The sequence below is a fragment of the Hippocampus guttulatus genome, chromosome 8 (genome assembly GCF_054856545.1).
Source record: "Hippocampus guttulatus isolate MCC_2025c chromosome 8, RoL_Hgut_1.0, whole genome shotgun sequence".
In the NCBI taxonomy this organism is placed as follows: domain Eukaryota; kingdom Metazoa; phylum Chordata; class Actinopteri; order Syngnathiformes; family Syngnathidae; genus Hippocampus; species Hippocampus guttulatus.
The window spans coordinates 1,822,485-1,830,968 of record NC_141268.1 but is presented as its reverse complement, the minus strand read 5'-3'; the positions used below and the strand labels follow the sequence as shown (position 1 = coordinate 1,830,968).

The 8,484-nt window shown below is 43.1% G+C and overlaps 1 long non-coding RNA gene across 1 annotated transcript; it reads right to left on the bottom strand.

The window, feature by feature from the left end:
• Positions 1 to 3,630: 3,630 nt before the first annotated feature.
• LOC147200808 (uncharacterized) lies at positions 3,631 to 5,106 on the bottom strand. Its single transcript, XR_015101535.1, has 3 exons — positions 4,234 to 5,106; positions 3,833 to 3,889; positions 3,631 to 3,760 (listed from the first exon to the last, which is right to left on the bottom strand). It is a non-coding gene; the product is annotated as an uncharacterized LOC147200808 (long non-coding RNA).
• Between the last annotated feature and the right edge of the window lie 3,378 nt (positions 5,107 to 8,484).

The following is an 8,484-nucleotide window of genomic DNA, read 5'->3' as shown; positions in this document are numbered from 1 at the left end:
TTTTACTTTGACTTCTCTCATTATCTGTCAGGCCAAGTGCAGAGCATCTCTGCTCAAACCGCTCATAGAAATTGTCAAACTCGTGTCTCATACGCTCAACAACTGCAATTGTGTCCCGTATCCGTGCACAACAAAATCCAATGTCCATTGCCTTGGCCTGCAGCACTATGAAGAGAGAGTCAGTATGACAGAACATTTTTTCATATGCCATCATGTCAAAACATGACGCTTTTGAAAACCACCTGTCATATCCACTGGCCATCAGCAGGGTGTCATTATCCCAGTTGTCAGGATTTTCGCTCATGATACGGAATGCATCACGCAGATCACTTTGGTGCATACTTATTGATTGCACCAGCCTTGAATTTGAGCTCCCTCTAGTGGGCCTGCTTGAGGTAAACGCTCTCATCGTTACCACGAAAGGCCAGTTTGTTTAGCTCAAAAGCAGGTTGCATTTATGAGGTCCTTCAAAATCTCATGATTTTCCTTTAGCTTGGCATTGTGGAGGCTGATATTAAGGTCTTCATTGTTCATTCAGAGCCAGCTCAATGCGCGGAGTTCCAAAGGTTTTTCAAGAAATCTGATTTTGAATGTGAGCAGGTGATCATCCATGTTTGTCAAGGCTTCTTGGCAAGTTTTCACGTCACAAAATCCCGTATGGGTCTACAAAGTCTCACTCGTTGAGAATAAAAGACAGGGAAAGCAGAAATTATGTTTTTTTTATAGCACAGCCACAACGCCAGTCTTTACGTGTACTGTATACCATTGCGTTTGAAAAGAACGAGTAGTTTACCGTCTTTTCAAACGCAATGGTATACACAAACCTGGTAGTTCTGACGCTGGTCTCCCAATATTTATGATTTCCTGCTTTGTTTGAAAGTCCAGCTTTGAAAAATGTCTGAGTTTGGAAATGAAATCCTCCATTTTGAGGGTGTGAAATGACAGCTTGTTGAGACGCTGATGGAGAAAGACAAACTTAATATTATCATGTTTAAAAGTTTCATTTCAGTATATGCTTGATTGACCTCGAACAGTATGTTCTCATAACTTGTACACAATGGAGCACACAGAAAAAAGGGCCAACTTGAGCTGAATAAAGCCAAGTCCTCGTTAACTGATAATGTCGGCAGGAAGGTTCAACTTCGGGAGGGCAGCATGATGTCTTCAGTTTGCGAAATCTACCCATTGAAGTAACAAGGTATCCATTGTCTGTACCGAGAGATGTTTTGGCCTCTGAGGGACGTATCGGTGGGCTGGACTGAGAGGCATGACATGTAAATGAAGAAGGGAGTGTTTTTCTGATTTACAGTTCACCGTGACCTGGCTGGTGGCAGGCTATCAGGCTGCTAACTAGCTCTGCCTTCCTTGAAGCAGAGGTACTGGCTGCTTCAAGGCAAAGCATTTTTCCTGGGGATTTATGTCATATCGGCTGTCCATGCCTCATCTCTCATCTCCAAAGGAGACTCCATTTAAAAACAGCCAACATACATTAAGAACCACAGCACACACAGAGGACAAATATTGATACTTGTGTCAGTTTATTATTTTTTTTTTTTTTCCTCTAATGATGACGGGGAGTCACAGCCTCACCTGGCTCCATTGACTGCACATCACTGTTTCAAACCCCAGTTTGAACCCTAATTTGAAACAAATATTTAAAAACTCAACCCTAGTTTAAAACCTTAACTTGAAACCTTGACCCTAGTTTGAAACCTTATCTTGAAACCACAACACAAATTTAAAACACTGCGATTGGCTGGCAATCAGTTCAGGGTGTGCCCCGTCTACTGCCCGAAGACAGCTGGGATAGGCTCCAGCACGCCCCGTAACCCTTGTGAGGATAAGCAGATCAGAAAATGGATGGACAGTTGGATAGTTTCAAACCCTCGTTTCAAACCTTAATTTAATACCGTAACCCAAGTTTAAATCCATAAATTTAATTCCTCACCCCAAAAGCACACAGGTGGATTTTGAAACGTTTGGATGTGTGGATAGAGAACAATAATTCTTAACTCATTGAATACCACCCCTTTTCACTGGAGCAACCCCCTCAATCCCTCACATTTTACTGAATTTTGACTGATTTGCAAGGCCCACAGAATTTTCTGTTCTATGGCTATATATACATGCAACCTGTCAAAAGAAAGGTGAGACTCTCTTCTTTCAGCAGAAAAAAAGGTTTGTTTCTATCTTTCTTCGTTCGTTGGCAATCAGCATTAGAAAACTGCTAAGTTTTATGGAAAAGGCCGATTTTCTGCAGAAATCCACAGAAAATGAGCTTTTTGTAAAAGCATGCATTTAAGATTAAGATATCCTTTATTTGGCCCGCAATGGGGAAATTACAATCAGACTTCAGAAAGGAAAACGCTGGGTAGGGAGAGGGAAAAAAAAACCACGCTCGAACTATCCTCTTCTGAGGATAATTTAAGTCCAGGATAAAAAAAGACCCTAGCACATAAATAAGCATATGACAGTTACAACAAGTCATAAGACATAACATGTAATAAGGGGGAGGATGAATGGGAAGGGGGGGAGGGGGGTGACCGCGACGCGGTCGTCCTGACCAGCTGCACGGCACACGTGCGCTCTGCAGATCGAACCACGTCACGGGGGAAAATAATCGGAGCGATGAAGACGGTGATAACAAGGATGTGTATGCGCGTGTGGTTGTCCAGTTGTGTATGTGTATGCGTGTACAGGTCATAGCTGCTTCGTCGAGGTCTGCTCATCATGAAGACAGTCCCGGCTTATCAGTCCATGGCCGAGAAGGAGGGGGGTGATGTTGGGGGCCCTAGATTCCATGCGTACTTCCATCCAGGGGAAAGGCCAGATAGCGTTGTTTGTTTTGGAGGGACGGCCGCCAACAATTTCAGACAGCCTTGAGTCCGTGGTCTGTATCTCTTCACTGGCGCCGATCAGCCCGAATCCGAAAACTCTTTCCGCAGCGCGGATTCCAACTTCTCCATGTTGTTGTCGATCGCGCGGAGTCGCTCCAAAACCGCAACAATATTGCGGTTGAGCTTAGTCCCCGCTTGAGTCTGAGTGTTGGACATTCGCGCCAAACCATCCAGAATGACCGGCAGCCTCTTCACTTCCAATAAAGCCGCTCCCGTCGGTTGAATTTTGCGATAGAACAGAAAGCTACCAACACCAAACAGCAGCATACCTGTTATCAAAAGGCCAATAATGTAGATGTCTTCCACATCCTCCATGGACAGTATTGCCAGGCACACCGGTCTCCACTTTCTCCATGGATCCAGGGCGTATCCGGCAGCAAACGTCCCCGGAGGGCAAGCAGGCTCCCCACTGCCTGCTCTTTCCGTCGAAAAAAATTTGTCGATTGCATCGAGAGACCAGCCAACTAATTCCATGGTTAGTTCTTCGGATGAAAATACGGTAGGAGGCTAGGAAAAAGTTAGACAAAGACAGCACAAAGACTAAGTGGCAAGCAGGGAGAGGGTGCGGGGTGGGGACAGGAGCTGTGCGAAAAAGCGTCCGCCTTCGTCGAGAGCCAAGCAGAAATTTCAAGCATCATTTCAAGTTTCACACTATTTTTTGCTTTAGTGACAACTCAAATACCTCAATAATGTGTTCCTCCTACAAAAGAACATTACAAATAATGGTTTTGTAGCAAAATAATTTATTTGCACACAACAAAACTATTGAACTATGAACAAAAGTGCAGCTGTGGAGAAGATGGTTTTTGGCTTCCATCCAGTTTGTCACCATCGATTCATCCCACCACGTCCAGATGCACGACCTATAAATTATAGAAACATAAAAAGTTGCAAATATATCTTGCTGCAGAGTGAGGTACAATCATTTTATTTACCTTTCTTTCCACCACCAAAGAGAGGAGTCTTCATCTTTTGGCTTCTGGTTGGACAATCTGTAATGTATAGAAGTATGTACAATTACCACACTTTTATTTTTCTATTTTTTTTATTGTTGCTTTCCACTTACATTTCAACATCTCTCACACACACACATACATGCTCGCACACTGCTGTTTACACCATTCATTCCACGTTGCTCAGCATCCAATTTGAAATGAAATGGAATATGAATTTAACACTAGTGGTTTTAACACAGCTGAGCGAACCAAATGTGTCCTGTTTTTTTTTTTAAACCTATGGCGACATGCAAGTCAGCGAATATTTTCATCCACGTCTACGAGACGCATAAGAAGTGATGAAGTTTTGAATGGGAACTTGCAAGCTAGTCAGCAGTTACCTCCTCGTTCCAGTGGCTCTGGCGAGGACTCTCAGCTGCTTTCCGTTATGTCCGAAGGCACATATTCGTCCGACATATCGGGATCCAAATCGCTCTCCAATTCATCGTTTTCGCCGTCGTCTTTACGAGACGATTCCAACGAATCGCTGACGTGTGCCCGGCGTCGGCCATTCGAAGCAATGCAGCCTCTTTGCCGTCATCGCTGGAAGTCGCCGGGGAGACGATTTGTGGGCGACGTGGGGCATTGGGAGGCACAAAATGCTCTGCCAAGCGATGATCGCTGACGTGGAGCAAGTTCATCTTCATCAGATGAACTCGAAACTCGGCGTGAGCTATGCGGGCCGCGTGTAGCACGCCATGTTTGTGCAGGCCGACGTTCGTTTGATGGGTGCCGCTTTCGATTACGTGACCGAAGCGTCATTTTCTCTTCCACACAAACACCATCTCCTTTGTTGTTTTGTTTCGAGGACGCTTTTATACCGAAAAAAAAAATCATTTTTAGTTAGTTATTGCCTTTTCTCCATCGTTGCTAGTTGCTAATGTTCCAATCCACTATCCACATACGCCCCTCCTTCACTATACGCCCTTTCTACTACTTCTGCGGCGTGATCCTGGTTGATTTTTGCACCACTGCCACCCGATGGCCATTTTTTTGCTATTTAACATTGCCGTCAAGCCTAATCCTGTGGTGAGAAGTTGCATCGGACTCTCTTGCACCCTCCCCCATGAAAACACGTGATTGACGTATTAATACATCATGGGGAGGGAACTGCTATGCGCTAATTGACGAAATTTATACGTCAAAGGGTGTAAATGAGTTAAGTGTGATGGTAATGCGGCATTCATTTATCTTCAACGTGAATAAATTTTTTGTGTTCCACAAACCACAATAAAACCCGTCAAATGTCAAAAGAATAATAATTTTAAAAAAGCACACCGAGGTGAATTTTGAGACATCTATAAACAAAAATCTAATGCAAAAGTCTGATAGAATTTCAAATGTTGTTTCTTTGAATTTTTATTGCTTCCACATGTGTTTGGTTTTGGTGTCGAGCTACTAGTATTGCTTGTGTTCATTGGGTTGTGATTTTGTGTTGTTGCTGATTTCTAGAGGTGAATAAGAAATAATAGTCTGACCAGCAGAGAGAAGCGATCACCACTTGCCATGCGCGGCCAACTGGAGCTCTCGCAATTCAGAGCGAAGAAGAGCCACATTAGAAGGCATAAACAGCTAGGAAGAGCGAACGTTGTGAATAAAATATAACTGTTTTGGTGTTCAGAAACAAACAAAAAAAAAAATCTGTCAAATGGCACACGATTTTAAAAAATCTGACACGAGGTGGATTTATCAATGTGTGGATTTAGAAAAATTATGCAAAAGTCTGATGGAAATGTGGCATTCATTCATCTTCAAAATTGGTTTATTTAGATGTAACCAGGTGAACCATACTTAGACTCAGTGGCGGGCCGTGCATTTCAACCTTAGGCCTTCAGTGACGTCACAGACTGTACATTAACACAATATAGGCTCGTCGGGCAGCACTTAATTTCAGGAGCATTTAAAACCATCAAGTATGCATTCACAATTAAGAGCAGGAAACTAAATTTACAGAGATTGTCAAAAATTAAAACGATTTAAAAAATACTAAATAAAATGCCACCCAAATTACGCTGTGTGTTGATCCTACTGCTGCGGAAGTCTCTCGCTGGTCATGTGTAGGGATCATTGTTGGTGACTACACTCGGTTCGAGGCACAAGACTGGAGACGTTTCTTATTTTTCTGTGTGGTCGCTACCACTGAGCCGCTGAACACCCAACGTGCCTCAGTGCACCGTCACTGCCAGAAGCGAACTGCAGGGAAGCTCCACCCCCTTTATTTATATACACCCCATAACATGGTATCCCTCCACACAAAATGGTACCAAACATTAAGCAATAGTGCCAGTGGCATGCATCGTCACTCAACACTGTGTGATCATAAACAAGTCTGCCCAACAAATTGCACAATGTCGCAGTTTCATATAAGACACCAACCACACAATAACAAAACACACTATTCTTTGAAAATAAAATTAACAGATCATTTGCATTTTGAGAATAGGCTATACAACAGCAAATAACTGAAAATGTTGAGCAGCTGAGATTGAACGAATTTTAGTGCACGAAGCTGACTACAATGCGCTATTATAAATTGCAGGTGAGCTGATTTATTTGATACATTTTTGTATCTTTGTCATTTTATTTTGTGACCATTAATACTAACGAAATAAAATAACAAGAAGAAATGTAAAATAAAATTCATTTACTCACCAATGTAGTGCCTGTTCACTGAGCTGCAGATCTACGCGAGTGTCCCCAAACGTTTTTAAACGCACCGTAGCTTGTAAGTGCCCAGCCGTGCTCTGATGTTTCCTTGCTGCCTTGGTAAAACAACTTAAATTGGTAAATCCAGTGGAAGGTCCGTCTTGAAAATTGTGTGGAAAGTACCGTATTTTCACGACCATTCGGCGCACCGTATGGTTGGGCCTAGTCTCATTAATGGGTGCTATTTCTGTATTTTACACATAGACAAAATGCACTGTATTATTGGGTGCAATTTTAAAGTGGTAAAACATACGCCAGCTTAAACATACGGCATTCATGCACGCACGCTAAAAACACGTTAGCTTGAAGCATACGGTAGCATGCCAAGACATACAGATACAAGCTAAAAACACGTTTTTAAAAAGGCAACAGAAGCAAAACTGAGTTCCGTTGTATTTTATTTAGCCATCGTACAATGTACTCAAGTTTTTCGATCAATCATCACCCAGAAATCAATCAAAGTCCTCATCCTCTGTATCAGAATTGAACAATTGTGCAAGTACCGGTAATCCATCAAAAACGCCGTGTTCCCTCTCGTTGTCAGTCACTCTCATTGTCATGTGGCTCCACAGAAATGATGCCGGCTTTGCCAAAAACTCGAACAACAGTGCAAGCAGACACGTTCGTCCAAGCAGCCACAATCCATTCGCAAATTGTGGCGTAACTCGCCCGGCGCTGCCTCTCACTATTTGTAAAGTCGTGTTTGCCATCGATCATTCATTGTTCCCATGCCGTTCGCAACTTTACTTTGAACGCCCGGTTGATGCCGATGTCCAGCGGTTGGAGTTCTTTAGTCAAGCCTCCGCGAATAACGGCAAGCTCAGAGTTCATTTGCTTGACTTGGTTTTTCACCGCTGCTGTGAGATGGGCACGCATGCCAAAAGCATAACCGATGGCTTGAAGTTTGAACTGAGCTTCGTAGGCGTGTCTCTTTGTAGAATTTATTTTCGGGGGTTCTTAGAAACCAAAACCGAAGTTGTTTTGCAACAATGCACATAGCCACACTCTATACAGGTGTTGGTACCTGCTTGTAGCGTCCCTTTAGCGTCCACTTATACGCCCACCCTTCACTCATTGGCGGACTTCTTCCCCGCATGCCTGTCACTCACGTCTGCCTTTTCTCTGTCTCTCTCTCTCTCCATATATGTATATATACACGCCCACCCTTCACTGATTGGCCGACTTCTTTGCCGCATGCCTGTCCACAGTCACTTCCGCCTTTTCTCTATATAAACAGCGTGTCGGCTGTCAGTCAGGTTTTGGAACTCAGCGCATACACAAGACGCTCTGCATCATAAGGCGTCCTGTCCATTTTGGAGAAAATTTAAGACTTTTAATGGCGCCTTATAGTCGTGAAAATACGGTAGTCCTGCAACCAGATCAACGTCTTCTCCTTCGGTCATTTTGGGTCAAAATGCAGCAACAGCTCCCTCTAGCAGGCGCTAATCCAATCACCGAACGCGCACGTCAAGTGTCAACGTAAACCCTTCTAGCTGGTCCTGGTACGCAGACTCGTGATCTGATTGGCTATTGCAAGCTGACTGTGCCGGTTCATTTACAGCGCACAGGTGCCTGCTCTGTTTAATCTGAAGGCCCAGAGCAAGTTTAGTTTACCTGGCAACACAAGTTATCTGAAATATGATTGGTTAAAAATTCTACCATAATAAATAAGTTATTTATCGAGTGGCTTTCAATGTTATTTAAAATAACATTGAAAGCCACTCGACTAAGTGGAAATAATATGAGGTAAAGAATACAGAGAATAATTTTGTTGACATATATATGAAAATAAAATTACAAATTAAATTTATGTTATTCTCAGAAAAGTAAATTTATTAAATTTGAATGTTTAAGGCCAACAGAGAAGGCCTTGCTGGCCCTGACGG